This window comes from Schistocerca nitens, chromosome 3 (genome assembly GCF_023898315.1).
Source record: "Schistocerca nitens isolate TAMUIC-IGC-003100 chromosome 3, iqSchNite1.1, whole genome shotgun sequence".
Taxonomy (NCBI): Eukaryota; Metazoa; Arthropoda; class Insecta; order Orthoptera; family Acrididae; genus Schistocerca; species Schistocerca nitens.
The window spans coordinates 935,646,066-935,667,225 of record NC_064616.1 but is presented as its reverse complement, the minus strand read 5'-3'; the positions used below and the strand labels follow the sequence as shown (position 1 = coordinate 935,667,225).

Below are 21,160 nucleotides of genomic sequence, written 5' to 3'. Positions count from 1 at the left end.
CGGACCGAATGGCAGTGTGCGGGTGGCACAGCCTCACCTGTTGTTAGGCTCCCCACCTCATCGCCTACGTCAACATGGGGTCCTCCCCTCGGCGGGCGGAAGCCTTATAACACAACCGTTCTCCGATTTGCGGGGGAGGAATGTGGTGTCACCGCTAGACACCACACTTGCTAGGTGGTAGCTTTAAATCGGCCGCGGTCCACTAGTACATGTCGGACCCGCGTGTCGCCACTGTCAGTGATCGCAGACCGAGCGCCACCACACGGCAGGTCTCGAGAGACGGACTAGCACTCGCCCCAGTTGTTGGACGACTTAGCTAGCGATGCACACTGACGAAGCCTCACTCATTTGCAGAGCAGATAGAATAGCCTACAGCTAAGTCAATGGCTACGACCTAGCAAGGCGCCATAGCAATTGATAGTTATTGTATGAAGCATGTCTCATCAAGAACGATGTATACAAATGATGGATTAAGGTTAAGTATTCCAGAAGCTACGTACTTTTCTTTATAGCATTCATTACGTATCCTGTTTCAGACTTCACGCCATCCTGCGTGAGCTTATAGCGTGCATTTCGGCCTTCTCTAGCTATACAACATATATATATTAATTTTTGTTGGAAACCAATAAATCTATTTAATGTCCATCCTGATCGTTGTGCTTGAAAATTAGATATTTTTTCTCAAATATCTCTTTTACCTTGTTTACATTTTTTACTAATTTCTTTTTCTGTCAGAATAGTATAGTTGCATGTTTAAATTCTTCTACTTTTACATTTTTTCATTTGTTTGATGTTTATATTCACAAAATAATTAAAATTTATCTTTAAACCATTATGTACGTTCAAATAGTCTTTAACAATTTAAAATTTTTTTTGTTTTTACTGTCTTTAAAAAATGAATAGGATCAAGTATATCAATACTTCCAGAATGAGATTTTCACTCTGCAGCGGAGTGTGCGCTGATATGAAACCTTCTGGCAGATTAAAACTGTGTTCCCGACCGAGACTCGAACTCGGGACCTTTGCCTTCCGCGGGCAAGTGCTCTACCAACTGAGCTACCGAAGCACGACTCACGCCCGGTACCCACAGCTTTACTTCTGCCAGTATCTCGTCTCCTACCTTCCAAACTTTACAGAAGTTCTCCTGCGAACCTAGCAGAACTAGCACTCCTGAAAGAAATGATTTATCGGAGACATGGCTTAGCCACAGCCTGGGGGATGTTTCCAGAATGAGATTTTCACTCTGCAGCGGAGTGTGCGCTGATATGAAACTTCCTGGCAGATTAAAACTGTGTGCCCGACCGAGACTCGAACTCGGGACCTTTGCCTTTCGCGGGCAAGTGCTCTACCAACTGAGCTACCGAAGCACGACTCACGCCCGGTACCCACAGCTTTACTTCTGCCAGTATCTCGTCTCCTACCTTCCCTCCTACCTTGCCCGCGAAAGGCAAAGGTCGCGAGTTCGAGTCTCGGTCGGGAACACAGTTTTAATCTGCCAGGAAGTTTCATATCAGCGCACACTCCGCTGCAGAGTGAAAATCCCATTCTGGAAACATCCCCCAGGCTGTGGCTAAGCCATGTCTCCGATAAATCCTTTCTTTCAGGAGTGCTAGTTCTGCTAGGTTCGCAGGAGAACTTCTGTAAAGTTTGGAAGGTAGGAGACGAGATACTGGCAGAAGTAAAGCTGTGGGTACCGGGCGTGAGTCGTGCTTTGGTAGCTCAGTTGGTAGAGCACTTGCCCGCGAAAGGCAAAGGTCCCGAGTTCGAGTCTCAGTCGGGAACACAGTTTTAATCTGCCAGGAAGTTTTATATCAATACTATTTTCAAAATTTAAAGTTTGTAATCTGTTTTCAAATGCTTTTTTCAACTAAGGAATCTTTAATTATATTTCAATTTCTTGGTTTCAGTTAGACAAACGTATTTGTAGAAAATTGAAATATCTTTTTAATGTTTTATCGTCTATAGTTAGAAAAACATCATCAGTTTTGTAATATTTTAACTTTTTCCAAAAATTTTCATTTATTTCATGATATAAATTCTAACAATATTACTATTATGTCCACTTACTTTAGGTGTATAATTTCTAACAATATTTTTATGATTTTCACTAACTTCAGGTATATAAATTTTAACAATATTTGTATATTTTTAATTACTTCAGTTATATAATTTTAACAATATTTTTATGATTTTCACTTTCTTCAGGTACATAATTTCTAACAATATTTTTATGATTTTCAATTACTGCAGTTATATAATTTTTAACAATATTTGTATTATATTCACTTACTTCATGTCTATAATTTCTAGCAACAATTGAACTATTTCTAATAATAAATCCAATTAAATCAGCTTTACATAAATTTTAATATACTTGTAAAGTATTTATTCTACAAAATTCACAAAGACTTGCATCTTTAAGTTGTTGTAGTTGATAAGCAATGGATGTTTCGATTTTGCTCTTTTATTTATTCCAAAAAAATTAATTAGATTTGTAGAAATATTTTTAACAAAATGATAATTATTTAATGGTTAGATCAGGATTAATATTTAATATATCAGTAATCAAAAACGAAATAGTTTATAATTTAGTTTAAGAATAAATCAGTTTTTAAACTATTAGTTTTTAAAAGAATTAGTTTAATATTTATTCTAACAATAAATTAGTTTCAAAAATTTATTTAATTAGTCATAAAGGATTATTACTTAATAAATAATAAAATGTACAGTTAAATCTTTCTCATTCTTAATATATTCTAATGTACACTTCTTATATTTATTATTATGTTTATCTTTATGTGAAGGGTTTATATAAAAACAATTTAGATCTATAATCTCTTGACAGCTTTTACATTTCTTTGTAGATGTAGATGTTTCTTCAGTTAAAACATCTTCGTTATTGATTGCAGATGTCGATTTTTCCTCATTATATATTACTAATAATATTTTCGAATGTTCTTCACTTGCATTTTGTCGTAAGTGTTCCTTAAAATAATATTTAGCAACACTTTTTCCACATACACAAGGAATTCGATTTTTATTGTACTTTTGTACATGATATTTATTTATACATGGTATACTTATAGTTCTATAACCATCTTTTGTATATTTTTGTAAAGTAAAATTATCAGTTCATTTTTCTGTATTACAATATTTAAAAAATTTATGTTTTACAAAAGACTCTTGTTGAACTTGCTCCATTTATACATAAAAAAATATATTGCATTTGTAAAAAAGTTAATTTTTATAATTTTACAATATAAATATTTAATTAACCAAAATCGTAATAATATGCTGGTTCACCATAATATGCTTCTTCATATTGATCACCAAATGTAGCATTAATATCAATTATTTCAATTTTTCTGGTTCTTTATTTTTAATAATAGTTCTTCAAAGTGGACAATTTTCTTTTTCTTTTAACCATTCATAAATATATCTTGTATGAAAAATATGATTGCAATTTGTTTGAACAAACTCATTATTATTTTCATCACAAACAAATAGAACGATCAATGTCGCTTAAGTTCTCCATTTATAAGATATAATTTTTATTAGATTTATAAAAAATAAAAAAGAATAATTTTTATGCATCATTTAGGTATAAGTTCAAAATTGTAATTTTTAATTCAAACTACAAATTTATTTTTGTTAAATTAATAAAAAATTTTCTATATAAATAGAAACTCCTTTAATCAATAAGCTCAACAATTTAAATATTTCTAAAGGAATTAAAAAGTTATGAGCTAGAGATATATGTTTTATATATTATTACAAATTGTGAATATTTAAATACTAGATATGGAGAACAGCTTTGTCTAACTTAATAATGATTTTAAACTTATATTTACCAAGAAGATATTCTAAATTAATAGTTGATTTTGATTTTGAAATAAATAAAAAAGGACAAATGAAATTAAAATATAAAGGAATGAAGAAACTCAGAAATAGAAATAGTGAATTTCATGATATAGAGTTCACAAGCTAAATTTTTTAAATAACTAACTTTTGTTAACCACTACACATTTTTATTAATTTACTTACCTTCACAATGTGAATTTTAAAATAATGTTTTTGTTAAGTAATATATTTTAATTAATTTACTTATGTACACAATTTAAAATTTTTCAAATAATGTACTTTTTTAACTAATACATGTTAAATAGTTTAGTTATGTTCACAGTTTAAAATTTTGAAAAATAACTTACTTTAGTTAAATAATACATGTTATTTTGTTAAAATCGTGTTGTAAATTAAGTAAATGAAATCACTTTGTTATTATAATGAATTGTATTATTGTAAAAAATAGGTATTTTAGTTAACTTAATAAAATCGTTTTAGTTAATTAAATATACTGAATTTTTATGGCACAGTTTTAAAGTTTTAAAAATCAGTTGTTTTATTTATAAAATATTGAATTTATTTTTAAGACTGCATTAGTGCGCCAGAACCTACAAAACATATCTACTATTATACCTAATTAGAACAGACACAAGACTGAATGTCACCTGGTGGTGTTGCAGTCATGTGACGCAGTAAGGAAAATATATAAGCGGAGCAGAAACAGATAGAGAATCATTTTAGCTACAATGTGGGCCACAAATAGGGAAATCCACTGGTGCAAGTCACTTTGACAAAGGGCTGGTTGTTAAGCATGGGTGTCTAGGAACGAGCATATTAGAAACAGCGAAGACAGTCGGTTGTTCGCATGCTACTGTCGTTAGATTCTGTGGAAAATGGTTGAAGAATGATGAAACCGCAAGTAGGCGAGAAGTTGTTGGACATATACCTCATCACAGAATGCAGAGTTTGGAGGCTTTTCCACTCTCCAAAGAAGCATAGGCTGTAATCTGTGGCAGATATTATGACAGAGTACAATGCTGCTGCTGGTAAAAGAGTTTAGGTTACGCCGTTTAGCAAAAACTGTGAACATTGGACTTCAGAGCAGATGATTCCTATGTGTTCCAATGTTGCTCATAATGACACAGAAAATTACGATCGCAGATGTGACGATATCATCGAGAATGGACCATATATCGATGGAAGCGTGTCGCCTAGTGGGGTGAATCCTGTTACACTAAGTCGATGGTCGTGTCCGGATATGCTCTTATCTGTGCGAACGGCTGCTCGAAACATACACTGCTCAAAAGACGCAGGTCGCTTGTAGTGGGACATTCACCTGGGCTTCCGTGGGTCATGGAAACATAACATCCATGGATTAAGTGAACATTATTACGGAACACTGCATCCTTTCGTGCTTGATGTCTTCCCATCATCTTCCAACAGGATAACCACACATGTCTCAAGTCCACGATGATGCTATAGTCTGATCAGGAGCTTGATAGTGAAATAACATTGATTTCTTACAGTTAGCCAACAAATTTTCCTGACAGGAACCCGATGGAACAGATTTCTGATTCTATCAGTCACCAGTTCCACCCCACAATCTGCCGGCCAGTTATTTGCAGAAAATGCAAAGGTATCTGTGCCATGTACCTCCAGAAACTTACTTAGGACTTATTGAATCGATGCAAAGCAAAATTGCTCCAAGTGTGTTCCGAATGTGGTAATCATGTTTCACCTCATCAGTGTATATTACACTGCCTGACAAAAAAACGCTGAAACACCCCGGAGATATGGTCAAAATTTAGTGTGACCTCATACACATGCAAGCCATCGATGGGTATGTAAATGGTTAGAGTTCCAATTCTCTGTGAGAGGTAAAACAACTTCCAGACTGTATTATTATTGTTTGTGTTTAGTGTTGTTACCAGGCCTGACAGGGAATATAAGAGGTATGAACAGCGTCAGATGTAGAGTGAACACTGTGAAAGACACGGAGATGGCGTGTACTAATGTGAGACAGCATTATTAGCTTCTGACAGAGTTTGGAATGGGGCTCACTGTGGGTTTCCATTTGACCAGCAGGTCGAATCTACATCTACATCTACAACTACGTGATTACTCTGCTATTCACAATAAAGTGCCTTGCAGAGGGTTCAATGAACCACCGTCAAGCTGTCTAAAAATGGCTCTGAGCACTACGGGACTTAACTGCTGAGGTCATCAGTCCCCTAGAACTTAGAACTACTTAAACCTAACTAACCTAAGGACATCACACACATCCATGCCCGAGGCAGGATTCGAACCTGCGACCGTAGCGGTTGCGCGGTTCCACACTGTAGCGCCTAGAACCGCTCGGCCACTACGGCCGGCTTCAAGCTGTCTCTCTACCGTTCCACTTTCGAACGGCACGCGGGAAAAACGAGCACTTAAATTTTTCTGTGCTAGCCCTGATTTCTCTTATTTTATCGTGATGATCATTTCTCCCTATGTAGGTGGGTGCCAATAGGATGTTTTCGCAATCGGAGGAGATAACTGGTGATCGAAATTTCATGAGAAGACCCCGCCGCAACGACAAACGCCTTTGTTTTAATGATTGCCACTCCAATTCACGTATCATGTCTGTGACACTGCCTCCCCTATTTCGCGATAATACAAAACGAGCTGCCCTTCTTTGTACTTTTTCGATGTCATCCGTCAGTCCCACCTAATGCGGATCCCACACCGCAAAGCAATACTCCAGAAGAGGGCGGACAAGCGTGGTGTAAGCTGTCTCTTTAGAAGACCTGATGCACCTTCTATGTGTTCTGCCAATGAATCGCAGTCCTTGGCTTGATCTATCCACAATATTACCTATGTGATCGTTCCAATTTAGGTTACTTATAATTGTAATCCCTAAATATTTTGTTGAATTTACAGCCTTCAGATTTGTGTGACTTATCGTGTAATCGAAATTTAGCGGTTTTCTTTTAGTACTCATGTGAATAACTTCACACTTTCCTTTATTCAGGGCCAATTGCCACTTTTCGCACCATACAGACATCTTATCTAAATCATTTTGCAAGTCGTTTTGATCATCTGATGACATTACAAGACGGTAAATGACAACATCATCTGCAAACAATCTAAGACGGCTACTCAGACTGTCTCCAATGTCGTTAATATAGATTAGGAACAATAGAGGAACTATAACACTTCCATGGGGAACGCCGGATATTAGTTCTGTTTTACTCGATGGGTTTCCATCTATTACTACGAACTGTGACCTTTCTGACAGGAAATCACGAATCCAGTCGCACAACTGAGGTGATACTCCGTAAGCACGCAGTTTGGTTAGAAGACGCTTGTGAGGAACGGCGTCGAAAGCCTTCTGGAAATCTAAAAATATGGAATCAATTTGACATCGCCTGTCGATAGCACTTATTACTTCATGAGTATAAAGAGCTAGTTGTGTTTCGCAAGAACGATATTTCCTGAAATCGTGCTGACTGTGTGTCAATAAATCGTTTTCTTCGAGATACTTCATAATGTTCGAATACAGTATATGTTCTAAAACCCTACTGCAAATCGAAGTTAGTGATATAGGCCTCTAATTCAGGGGATTACTCCTACTTCCCTTTTTGGGCATTGATGTGACTTGAGCAATTTTCCAGTCTTTAGGTTCGTATCTTTCTGTGAGCGAGTGGTTGTATATAATTGCTAAGTATGGAGCTATTTTATGAGCATACTCTGAGAGGAACCTGACTGGTATACAATCTGGACCGGAGGCCTTGTCTATATTAAGTGATTTAAGGTGCTTCGTAACACCGAGGATATCTACTTCTATGTTTCTCATCTTGGGAGTTGTTCTTGACTGGAATTCAGGAATATTTACTTCATCTTCTTTGGTGAAGGAGTTTCAGAAAACTGTGTTTAATAACTCTACTTTAGTGGCACTGTCATGAGTGACTTCACCGTTGTTATCGCGCAGTGAAGGTACTGATTGCGTCTTGCCACTGGTGTGCTTTATGTATGACCAGAATCTCTCTGGATTTTCTACCAGATTTCGAGACAGAATTTCGGTGCAGAAATTATTAAAAGCATCTCACATTGAAGTACGCGCCATATTTCGAACTTCTGTAAAACTTTGCCAATCATCTGGATTTTGTGTTCTTTTAAATTTGGCATACTTTTTTCGTTTCTTTTGCAACAACGATCTGACCCGTTTTGTGTACCATGGGGGATCAGTACCATCACTTATTAATTCATGTGGTATATATCACTCAATTGCTGTCGATACTATCTTTTTGAAAACATCCCACAACTTTTCTACACTTAATGATCAGATCGGAAGGAGTAAAGACTGTCTCTTTAAGGCGTTAAGAGCATTTTTATCAGCTTTTTTAAATAGATAAACTTTGCGTTTCATTTTGATGGTTGTAGGTGTTACGGTATTCAGCCTAGCAGCAACTGCCTTGTGGTCGCTAATCCCTGTATTCGTCACAATACTCACTATTGGTCCAGGATTATTTGTTGCTAAAACCGAGCGGTCAAAGGCGCTGCAGTCATGGACTGTGCGGCTGATCCCGGCGGAGGTTCGAGTCCTCCCTCAGGCATGGGTGTGTGTGTTTGTCCTTAGGATAATTTAGGTTAAGTAGTGTGTAAGCTTAGGGACTGATGACCTTAGCAGTTAAGTCCCATAGGATTTCACACACATTTGGACATTTGTTGCTAAAAGGTCAAGTATGCTTTCGCAGCCATTTACGCTTCGAGTGGGCTCATGAACTAATTGTTCAAAATAATTTTCTGAGAAAGCATTCAGTACAATTCGGATGACGTTTTATGCCTTCCGCCGGCTTTAAACGTATAATTTTTCCAGCATTTCGGGGGTAGATTGAAGTCACCACCGATTATAATTGTATGGGCGGAGTACTTATTTGAAATTAAACTCAAGTTTTCCTTGAACTGTTCAGCAACTATATCTTCTGAGTCGGGGGATCGGTAAAACGATCCAATTATTATTTTAGTCCTATTGTCAGGTATAACCTCTACCCATACGATTTCACACGAACTATCTATCGTGCAATAGATTTGTGGGGTATTCGGATGTGCCAGTGACCCGATCTTGGACTGTATGGCATGTGAGGGTAAGCATGCACGTCGCCAACGTTCCTGTCGACCACATCTGGCCATCAAAATGAAGGATCGTCATATTGCACACCAGGCACATTGTAGCCCCTTCGCATCCGATCCTACCATCCGAGAACAAGCAATGGACACCGTGCAACGTCCATGTCATCCCACAACATCGGTCGGAGACAAACAGCAGCCGAACCAGGAATTACCGGCCACTGAACAGGCTGCTGTTAACACCATAAGACAGACGGCTGCGTTTGGAGTGGTGCATTGACTTGGAAGCACAGACTGCCGATGAATGGCGACGAACACTGTCTTCAACGATGAATTGCGGTTCTGCACTTCCCCAGATGACCATCGTTGGCGAGTGTGGTAGCGACCTGAAGAAAAGTCCCATTCTGATAATGTTTTGGAGAGGCATAGCGGTGTCACTTCCGACTTATGATGTGTGTAGCTATGGTATATAATTCCAGGTCACGGCTGGTAGTGACTGAACGAGCTCTGGCGGCACAGTGGTATGTCACAGACATCCTGCGTCCTCCTGTGCTACATCTAACGCGACACTATCATGGTGCCATTTTCTAACAGGTCAATGCTCGTCCAAATGTGGGATGTGTCTCTTTGAACTATATGCTTGATTTTGAGGTGCCCATATGGCCGGTAAGATCCCCGCATCTGTCCCTGACAGAACATGTGTAGGGCCAGCTAGTACGCCAGCTACATCAGTGCCAGTATCCACGACAACAAGGACCATTTACGACAGTTTTTATCCAGCTTGCTTCAGGAGAGGATACAATGGCTTTGTGACACCCTTCCTAACAGAATCAGTGCGTGCATACAGGCCACAGGTGGTGCAAAGCCATACTGATAAGTGGGCTGATACTGACAAAGTCCTTGTAATTTTGACTCGAATTTGTAATCACTTAAATAACACCACATAACCTCTCAACCAGTGAAGTTTCATTTCGTTTCCTCCTCCTTTTCCTGTTGCTTCACGTTTCTTGTTAGGCAGTGTACATTACAGCAGTGAGTGGGAGGCTTAAACGAGATAACAGTTCAGAACCTGAGGGCTGTTTAGCATCAGTGGTGATAGGCGTGTCAGAGTTACTAGTAGAAACAGGAACGAAAACAAATTAATCAAGGGGAAATGCTGCGGAAGAAAATTATAATTATAATGAAATGGAGTTGGGCGGCACAGATAGATGGGTTAAGAGCGCTTTTGCTAGATTCCAAGTTATAAGAGAAGACCAGACGCGATCCCAATTAAAACTGCGCAGATAACATTAGAAAACACACACTAGCATTGTCGAAGCGTATATTTGAAAACTATACTAGTACCCCGCGTGTCGCGTTCATAGTAAATCCTGGCAAGTGGTGATGATATGGAAGCTATCGACCAATTCAATGAAGTAAAACTTGACAAAGGGCACTATTATGCAAATTGTGGCTTCAAGGAATAATGTATGAAACTAACAGCAGCTGTATATATTTCACCACTATGATTCTTCATTGTTCATAAGAACAACAAATCAAATGCATTAGTTAGTGTGGCGCTTTTGAATCTTATCGTAGCAGAAGCAGTGTTGAGCATTTATTTTAGGGACTGTGGGGTAGGAATTGGGTAACAAGTTAAACATTGGAAACTGTCATGAGATTTGTTGTATAGGAATCTGACATCTCATTCTGTTCTTATGGGTGCAAGACGCAGGTAAAATAAGTTCCAACGACAAAACAAGCATGTAAAGAGTCGTAACCTATTTTAGATCTCGTAGCCACGAACAGACCAGGCCTCATCGACGGTGCCAGTGTTGAGACAGGGATTAGTGATCATGATGTTGTCATTACGACTATGGTTACGAAAGTTAAAAAGTCGGTCGAGAAGGCTAGGAGAGTATTCTTACCATAAAGAGCAGATAACCAGTTATTAGAATCCCACTTAGTAAATGAATCAACTTCATTTACTTCCGGTACGATGGACGTGGAAGAATTATGGGCAAATTTTAAACACATTGTAAATCACGCATTGGACAAGTATGTGCCGAAAAAGTGGGTTACGGACGGAAAAGACCCACCGTGGTTTAACATCGCAATTCGGAGAATGCTCAGGAAGCAAAGGCAGTTGCACTCGCGGTACAAGAAAGATCGGGAGAATGAGGACAGGCAAAAGTTAGTATAGATTCGTGCTGCTGTAAAAAGAGCGATGCGCGAAGCATTCAACCACTACCACCGTCATAACTTAGCAAAAGATCTTGCTGAAAACCCAAGGAAATTCTGGTAAGCGGGTCGAAGGCTACCATCCAGTCACTCACTGATCAGTCCGGCCTGGCAACGGAAGACAGCAAAACGAAAGCTGAAATTTTAAATTTAGTATTTGAGAAATCTTTCACGCAGGAGGATCGTACAAACATACCGCCGTTTGAGTCTCGTACAGATTCCCGTAAGGAGGACATAGTGATAGACATCCCTGGGGTTGTGAAGCAGCTGAATGGGTTGAAAATAAATAAATCGCCAGGTACTGATGGGATTCCAATTCGGTTTTACAGAGAGTGCTCTACTGCATTGACTCCTTACTTAGCTTGCATTTATCGCGAATCTCTTTTGCCCAACGTAAAGTCCCGAGCGACTGGAAAAAAGTGCAGGTGACCCCTGTATATAAGAACGGTAGAAGGACGGATTCTCAAATTACAAACCAATATCCTTAACATCGGTTTGTTGCAGGATTCTCGAACATATTCTCAGTTCGAATATAATGAATTTCCTTGAGACAGAGAAGTTGCTGTCCATGCATCAGCACGGCTTTAGAAAGCATCGCTCCTGTGAAACGCAACTCGCCCTATTTTCACATGATATCTTGCGAACCATGGATCAAGGGTATCAGACGGATGCCATATTCCTTGACTTCCGGAAAGCGTTTGACTCGGTGCCCCACTGCACACTCCTGTCCTCGATGGTGAGTGTTCATCGGAGGTGAGGGTATCATCTGGAGTGCCCCAGGGAAGTGTGGTAGGTCCGCTTTTGTTTTCTATCTATAAAAATGATCTTTTGGATAGGGTGGATAGCAATGTGCTGCTGTTTGCTGGTGCTGCTGTGGTGTACGGGAAGGTGTCGTCGTTGAGTGACTGTAGCAGGATACAAGATGACTTGGACAGGATTTGTGACTGGTGTAAAGAATGGCAGCTAACTCTAAATATAGATAAATGTAAATTAATGCAGATGAATAGGAAAAAGAATCCTGTAATGTTTGAATACTCCATTAGAAGTGTAGCGCTTGACACAGTCACGTCGATTAAATATTTGGGCGCAACATTGCAGAGCGATATGAAGTGGGACAAGCATTTAATGGCAATTGTGGGGAAGGCGGATAGTCGTCTTCGGTTCAATGGTAGAATTTTGGGAAGATGTGGTTCATCTGTAAAGGAGACCGCTTATAAAACACTAATACGACCTATTCCTGAGTACTGTTCGAGCGTTTGGGATCCCTATCAGGTCAGATTGAGGGAGGACATAGAAGCAATTCAGAGGCGGGCTGCTAGATTTGTTACTGGTAGGTTTGATCATCACGCGAGTGTTACGGAAATGCTTCAGGAACTCGGGTGGGAGTCTGTGGAGGAAAGGAGGCGTTCTTTTCGTGAATCGCTACTGAGGAAATGTAGGAACCAGCATTTGAGGCTGACTGCAGTGCAATTTTACTGCCGTCAACTTACATTTCGCGGAAAGACTACAAAGATAAGATACGAGAGATTAGGGCTCGTACAGAGGCATATAGGCAGACATTTTTCCCTCGTTCTGTTTGGGAGTGGAACAGGGAGAGAAGATGCTAGTTGTGGTACGAGGTACCCTCCGCCACGCACCGTATGGTGGATTGCGGAGTACGTATGTAGATGTAGATGTAGAACCTACAGTTCTCGATCGACTAGGGGACAAACTATACCAACGGTAAGGACATACATACGCCCAAGACGTATAAAGAAATGAGGAACAAGGATCTGTGGATGTTCTCAGTCACAGGACGTTAATGGGAAAAACGGCTTGATAAAGTAATAGGGAGGGGGGGGGGTGTTAGAAAACGTAAATATAAAACGAGGTACTGCACACACACAATAGCAGCGCTTGTTTAGCGTAAACAGAGATAACCTATCGATAAGTTTGAATTTAAAATTATCCCTCACGAAGGATTCATCTCTGAACTCTCGTATGATGAAATCAGCTAAAGTGTTCAGAAAAACCAAGAACCCTGAAATTGATCAATTAATCCCATAATTCGTACCAGAATGGTAAGTGAGATCCCTTTTGTGGGATCCACAGAGGAGGGAGAGAAATTATGGAATATTCATTTAAAATAGGCCAACAGACACGCAGTTCGTCACACAGAGATAATATCCCGAAATCCAACAATCAAATCAGCAATCTATGTTAAAATGAGATAAAAGAAATTATTCAGGTAGTGAATGGAGACGAAAATCTAATAGTCATGGGTGACTGGAATTCGTCAGTAGGAAAAGGGAGAGAAGGAAACATAGTAGGTGAATATGGATTGGTGGGAAGAAATGAAAGAGGAAGCCGCCTTGTAGAATTTTGCACAGAGCATAACTTAATCATAGCTAACACTTGGTTCAAGAATCATAAAAGAAGGTTGTATACCTGGAAGAATCCTGGAGATACTAAAAGGTATCAGATAGATTATATAATGGTAAGACAGAGATTTAGGAACCAGGTTTTAAATTGTAAGACATTTCCAGGGGCAGATGTGGATTCTGACCACAATCTATTGGTTATGAACTGCAGATTAAAACCGAAGAAACTGCAAAAAGGTGGGAATTTAAGGAGATGGGACATGGATAAACTGACTAAACCAGAGGTTGTACAGAGTTTCAGGGAGAGCATAATGGAACAACTGACAGGAATGGGGGAAAGAAATACAGCAGAAGAAGAATGGGTAGCTCTGAGGGATGAAGTACTGAAGGTAGCAGAGGATCAAGTAGGTAAAAAGACGAGGGCTAGTAGAAATCCTTGGGTAACAGAAGAAATATTGAATTTAATTGATGAAAGGAGAAAATATAAAAATGCAGTAAATGAAGCAGGCAAAAAGGAATACAAACGTCTCAAAAATGACATCGACAGGAAGTGCAAAATGGCTAAGCAGGGATGGCTAGAGGACAAATGTAAGGATGTAGAGGCTTGTCTCACTAGGGGTAAGATAGGTACTGCCTACAGGAAAATTAAAGAGACCTTTGGAGAGAAGAGAACCACTTGTATGAATATCAATAGCTCAGATGGCAACCCAGTTCTAAGCAAAGAAGGTACAGAAAGGTGGAAGGAGTTTATACAAGGGCGATGTACTTGAGGACAATATTATGGAAATGGAAGAGGAGGTAGATGAAGACGACATGGGAGATACGATACTGCGTGAAGAGTTTGACAGAGCACTGAACGACCTGAGTCGAAACAAGGCCCCGGGAGTAGACAACATTCCATTAGAACTACTGATGGCCTTGGGAGAGCCAGTCATGACAAAATTCTACCATCTGGTGAGCAAGATGTATGAGACAGGCGAAATACCCTCAGACTTCAAGAAGAATATAATAATTCCAATCCCAAAGAAAGCAGGTGTTGACAGATGTGAAAATTTCCGAACTATCAGTTTAATAAGTCACAGCTGCAAAATACTAACACGAATTCTTTACAGACGAATGGAAAAACTGGTAGAAGCGGACCTCGGGGAAGACCAGTTTGGATTCCGTAGAAATGTTGGAACACGTGAGGCAATACTAACCTTACGACTTATCTTAGAAGAAAGATTAAGAAAAGGCAAACCTACGTTTCTAACATTTGTAGACTTAGAGAAAGCTTTTGACAATGTTAACTGGAATACTCTCTTTCAAATTCTGAAGGTGGCAGGGGTAAAATACAGGGAGCGAAAGGCTATTTACAATTTGTACAGATACCAGGTGGCAGTTATAAGAGTCGAGGGGCATGAAAGGGAAGCAGTGGTTGGGAAACGAGTGTTAGAGGGTTGTAGCCTCTCCCCGATGTTATTCAATCTGTATATTGAGCAAGCAGTAAAGGAAACAAAAGAAAAATTCGGAGTAGGTATTAAAATTCATGGAGAAGTAAAAACTTTGAGGTTCGCCGATGACATTGTAATTCTGTCAGAGACAGCAAAGGACTTGGAAGAGCAGTTGAATGGAATGGATAGTGTCTTGAAAGGAGGATATAAGATGAACATCAACAAAAGCAAAACGAGGATAATGGAATGTAGTCGAATTAAGTCGGGTGATGCTGAGGGAATTAGATTAGGAAATGAGACACTTAAAGTAGTAAAGCAGTTTTGCTATTTGGGGAGCAAAATAACTGATGATGGTCGAAGTAGAGAGGATATAAAATGTAGACTGGCAATGGCAAGGAAATCGTTTCTGAAGAAGAGAAATTTGTTAACATCGAGTATAGATTTAAGTGTCAGGAAGTCGTTTCTCAAAGTATTTGTATGGAGTGTAGCCATGTATGGAAGTGAAACATGGACGATAACTAGTTTGGACAAGAAGAGAATAGAAGCTTTCAAAATGTGGTGCTACAGAAGAATGCTGAAGATAAGGTGGGTAGATGACGTAACTAATGAGGAGGTATTGAATAGGATTGGGGAGAAGAGAAGTTTGTGGCACAACTTGACTAGAAGAAGGGATCGGTTGGTAGGACATGTTTTGAGGCATCAAGGGATCACAAATTTAGCATTGGAGGGCAGCGTGGAGGGTAAAAATCGTAGAGGGAGACCAAGAGATCAATACACTAAGCAGATTCAGAAGGATGTAGGTTGCAGTAGGTACTGGGAGATGAAGAAGCTTGCACAGGATAGAGTAGCATGGAGAGCTGCATCAAACCAGTCTCAGGACTGAAGACCACAACAACAACATGTTAAAATGACAAGCAAAACTTCATCTATAGCATTTATCCAAATTTTAATATGTCTGACTCACAACACACAGCCGGCTGGAGTGGCCGAGCGGTTCTAGGCGCTACAGTCTGGATCCGCGCGACCGCTACGGTCGCAAGTTCGAATCCTGCCTCGGGCATTGATGTGTGTGATGTCCTCAGGTTAGCTAGGTTTAAGTAGTTCTAAGTTCTAGGGGACTGATGACCTCAGAAGTTAAGTCCCATAGTGCTCAGAGCCATGTTTGAACCACAACATACATTGTCCGTTAAACAAAGAAAGTATTACAAAATTTAGCAATGAAATTAGCAGACTACATCGCAGTAAAAACCAAAATACGAAGGTCGGAACTTAAATAGTGGCAACTATTTATTCACAACCGATACAAAAGAGTTACATATTTCACCTGTTACTGTCCTGCAAAGTAGTCACCAGCGTTGATGTAGAACCCGTTGCTAGCGATGTGGAAGGCGTAGTATACCGTTGTCAGAGCCTGTTCTGTTGATGGTGCGAATGGTGCGAATGGTGCGGTCTACTGCCTGTCGAATCTCATCTTCGGAATCAAATCAAAGTCACAAGGACTTGAGTCCGGGGAGTATGGTGGATGGTACAGTACTTCCCAGTCCCATCGACCGAACAGAGCAGCCACAGCTTGCGCTGTATGCGCCCGGTCGAGCAAAATGATGGGTGGGTTGCGCAGAAAGTGTCGCCGCTTCTTTCGCAAAGCTGGTAGCAGGTGATCCTCCAAAAAACGAACAGTAATGCCGTGGAGGAACGTAATGCGTTAGGATAACACCATCACAATCGTACCCGAGAATCACCATAAATTTCACCATACTGGGGCTCTGACACACTTTCGACTTTCGCGGCGACCCATAATGACGCCATTCGTTGGATTGGCGTTTCAGTTTTGGCTCGTACGATGTGGCCCATGTCTTATCCAGTGTTACGATACGGCGTAAGAAAGCCTCTCCTTCGCGATCATAGCGCTCCAAGTGCGTCTGAGCAGCATCGTAACGCATCCATTTCTGCATTTCCGTCAAGTCATGCGAAACCTATCGTGATGCAGTTTTTCGCATGCCCAGGCGTTCCTTCAGGATGCGAAGCACAGTCGTATGCGCTAATCCGGTTTTGTGGGCGAGCTCGCGAATCGTATGGCGTCGATCACTGTCCACTAACACGGCAACAGCATGCACTTCTTCAGAGACGCTAGGACGTCCTGCCCGATGCATGTCTGCCACAGTTTGCAGACCTTCGTTGAAGGCTTTTACCCAACGTGCCACTGTTCTGTACGGCAATGCCGATTCTCCGCACGCCTCTTGAAGACCTTGATGACACTGTCGTGCTGTGCGACCTCTGCCACATTCAATCTTGATCCAACTCCGTTGTTCCTGTTTCGAAAACATAGTGACACCGTTACGTTAGACCGCTAGCTCAAAAGTGACTGTGTTTCCCTCGATTGTGCGCACGCCGGTGACGTGGGATGGGCGAGTCCATTTGCTGGAGGTAAGGTAGGTATGTCAACAACGTGTGCAATCAGCAACAATAGTAGATTCCATTGTATAGTGTCACCACAGCAGTGTTTCCACTATTTAAGTTCCAACCAACGTATCCTGTAGCACTTTAAAGAGAAGAGAAGACACTGTGAAGCACGTCTTCAGCCTGTGGCTCGTTTAACTGATCCACAATCCACGTGGATCGTCAAACGAGGAAAGTGCCCCAGAACTTTTAAGCGTCCTGTCAGCTGTGAAAAGTGGATTATCTATGAAAGTAAACCCGAATATGCTCTGATTTAAGAAAAATTCCATTCTTCATGAGTAAAGTTTCAACTCATGTATCAGATTTACTGATGGGATCTGCCTACGAAGAATTAGTCGAGAATTACCCTGACAGTGCAAATTTACTTTTTATGGTGCAATGATTTACTGTAGGAATAGGAAAAGAAAAACTGAATTTCAGTGAACATGAGCAATCGTATCACGTACCTCCCCAAGTATAAAAGTTTTTAAGCAACGTGGCTTACAACCAATTGCAGTGCAAATGTGCATGTGGGCACCAAGCTGTTAGAATAATATGCGGTAACACTCTACGACAAAAGAAACAACACACAACGAAGGCATTACCTGAATGTGACGGAAATTGGTAGATGTGATGTACATGTACATGTACAGACAAAGAAATGATCACAATTTCAGAAAATTTGGATGATTTAATCAAGAGAAATAGCTTCACAAATGAGCAAGTCAGTAACACGTTGACCCCCTCTGGCCCGTATGCAAGCAATTATTCGCCTTGGAATTGACTGGTAGAGTTGTTGGATGTCCTCCGGAGGGATATCGTGCCAAATTCTGTCCAACTGGCGCGTTAGTTCGTCAAAATCCCGAGACGGTTGGATGGCGCTGCCAATAATGCTCCTAACGTTCTCAACTGGTGAAAGATCCGGCGATCTTCTGGCCAAGATAGGGTTTGGCAAGCACGAAGACAAGCAGTACAAACTCTCCCCGTGTGCGGGCTGGCGTTATCTTGCTGAAATGTAAGAGATCAGGAATACGCATTACACCAGTTCCGCAATGCTAGCTTGTTTTAGGAACTGGCAGGATTTGAACGTAGCCACGAAGATTCCACTTCATTGTAACAGTTTTTTTCGTTTTTTTAATGAATCTGTCCAATGACTGTAAACAATGAGTCGTGTGAGAAGAAAATGATGGTATGATTACACCATAATCACGAGCCATCTGAACTGTCTCTAAATTCTTGGTTTGGGTGCTATGTCCATCTAGTAAGAGCAAAATTTGTTTCTGGTCCTTTTTTTCTAGTTTTGTACATTTTATGAAATGTTCTAGTCATCGGACAAACAGTTCTGATATTATCTATGCATTTGTCAGAAAGGTTCGTGGTAATTGACGGAAAGTCGTCGAGTAAAACAGAAGTAATATCTGGCATTCCCCAAGGAAGTGTTATAGGCTCTTTGCTTTTTGCAAATGATGCTGTCATTTTACCCCTTTCTGTGCCAATGATAGTTTAAGTAGAGGATTGTGTAAGTCTTGCTATCTTTGATATTAGATTATGTATGATTATATGATAGCGGAACAAACACTGGTAGCAGTTACTTCTGTAAAATACCTGGGAGTAAGCGTGTGGAACGATCTGAAGTGGAATGATCATATAAAATTAATTGCTGGTAAGGTGGGTGCCAGGTCGAGATTCATTGGGAGAGTCCTTAGAAAATGTAGTCCATCAACAAAGGAGGTGGCTTACAAAACACTCGTTCAACCTATACTTGAGTATTGCTCATCAGTGTGGGATCCGTACCAGGTCGGGTTGACAGAGGAGATAGAGAAGATCCAAAGAAGAGCGGCGCGTTTCGTCACAGGGTTATTTGGTAAGCGTGATAGCGTTACGGAGATGTTTGGTAAACTCAAGTGGCAGACTCTGCAAGAGAGGCGCTCTGCATCGCGGTGTAGCTTGCTGTCCAGGTTTCGAGAGGGTGCGTTTCTGGGTGAGGTATCGAATATTTTGCTTCTCCCTACTTATACCTCCCGAGGAGATCACGAATGTGAAATTAGAGAGATTCGAGAGCGCACGGAGGCTTTCCGGCAGTCGTTCTTCCCGCGAACTATACGCGACTGGAACAGGAAAGGGAGGTAATGACAGTGGCACGTAAAGTGCTCTCCACCACACACCGTTGGGTGGTTTGCGGAGTATAAATGTAGATGTAGATGTAGATGTAGATTTACCGTCTTATAAAGTCATAAGACGGTCAAAGCAACTTGCAAAATAAGTTAGACACGATTCTTCATGGTGCGAATGATGGTAATTGACTCTACATACTGAAAAGTGTGAATTCATCCACATGAGTACTAAAAGGAAACCACAATTTCGGTTACCCGATAAATCACACAAATCTAAAGGCTTTAAATTCAACAAAATACTTAGCGATTACAATTAAGAGAAAAGTTGGAGCCCGCATCTCGTGGTCGTGCGGTAGCGTTCTCGCTTCCCACGCCCGGGTTCCCGGGTTCGATTCCCGGCGGGGTCAGGGATTTTCTCTGCCTCGTGATGGCTGGGCGTTGTGTGCTGTCCTTAGGTTAGTTAGGTTTAAGTAGTTCTAAGTTCTAGGGGACTGATGACCATAGATGTTAAGTCCCATAGTGCTCAGAGCCATTTGAACCATTTTTTTAGAAAAGTTGGAACGATCACGTGGGTAAAGTAAAGCAAAGACTACGGTTTATTGGTAGAACACTGAGAAAATGCAACAGGTCTACTAAAGAGATTATCTGCACTACGCTTAGACGTCCTCTTCTGAAGTATTGCTGTGCAGTACGGGATCCGCATCAGCGAGGATCGGCTGAGAACATCGAAAAAGTTCAGAGGAGGGAGACTCGTTTTTTACTATCGCGTTGCAGCAGGATCATCTCATGAAATTTCAATCAACACCTTTCTCCTCAGTGTGAAAATATTTTGTTGGCGTCCACCTACATAGGGACGAATGATCGTCATAATAAAATAAGAAAAATCAGAGCTCGCACAGAAAGATTTGAGTGTTCGTTTTTCCCGCGCGCTGTTCGAGAGTGGAACGGCGGAGAAACAGCTTGTAGGTGGTTCGATGAACCCTATGCCAGGCACATAATAGTGAATTGCAGAGTAGCCTAATCATGTAGATGTAGATGCAGATGTCGAGCATCCAAATGCTGTGTTTGGTGGAGCTCCCCGTTTTGAGAAATAATTCATTCTGCTGCGCTTAAATATTAATTTTCTGGTATTCATTGAGTATACACATGCCGTAAGACCCATTTCTCCGCATGTGACTGCGCCCACTTGATGTTTGCGTTTCCGGGAAATAACTTTACACGCTTTTTGATGTGTGGATAATGCGATATCATTCACGAAGGACAACGTGAAATGATCTTTCATAAGCCCGTTATACAACTTTCTACCGGCTTTTTTGTTTATCGAAGCAATGCGGTAGTTGATATTTCTGTTAGGCGGGTTTCCTTAATTCAGTAACAGTTGTTGTTGTTGTGGTCTTCAGTCCTGAGACTGGTTTGATGCAGTTCTCCATGCTACTCTATCCTGTGCAAGCTTCTTCATCTCCCAGTACCTACTGCAACCTACATCCTTCTGAATCTGCTTAGTGTATTGATCTCTTGGTCTCCCTCTATGATTTTTACCCTCCACGCTGCCCCCCAATGCTAAATTTCTGATCCCTTGATGCCTCAGAACATGTCCTACCAACCGATCCCTTCTTCTAGTCAAGTTGTGCCACAAACTTCTCTT

At 40.6% G+C, this 21,160-nt stretch overlaps 1 non-coding gene across 1 annotated transcript; it reads right to left on the bottom strand.

Annotated features, from left to right (window-relative positions):
• Positions 1-991: 991 nt before the first annotated feature.
• Positions 992-1,066, bottom strand: Trnap-cgg (transfer RNA proline (anticodon CGG)). Its single transcript has one exon. It is a non-coding gene; the product is annotated as a tRNA-Pro (tRNA).
• Positions 1,067-21,160: the final 20,094 nt, after the last annotated feature.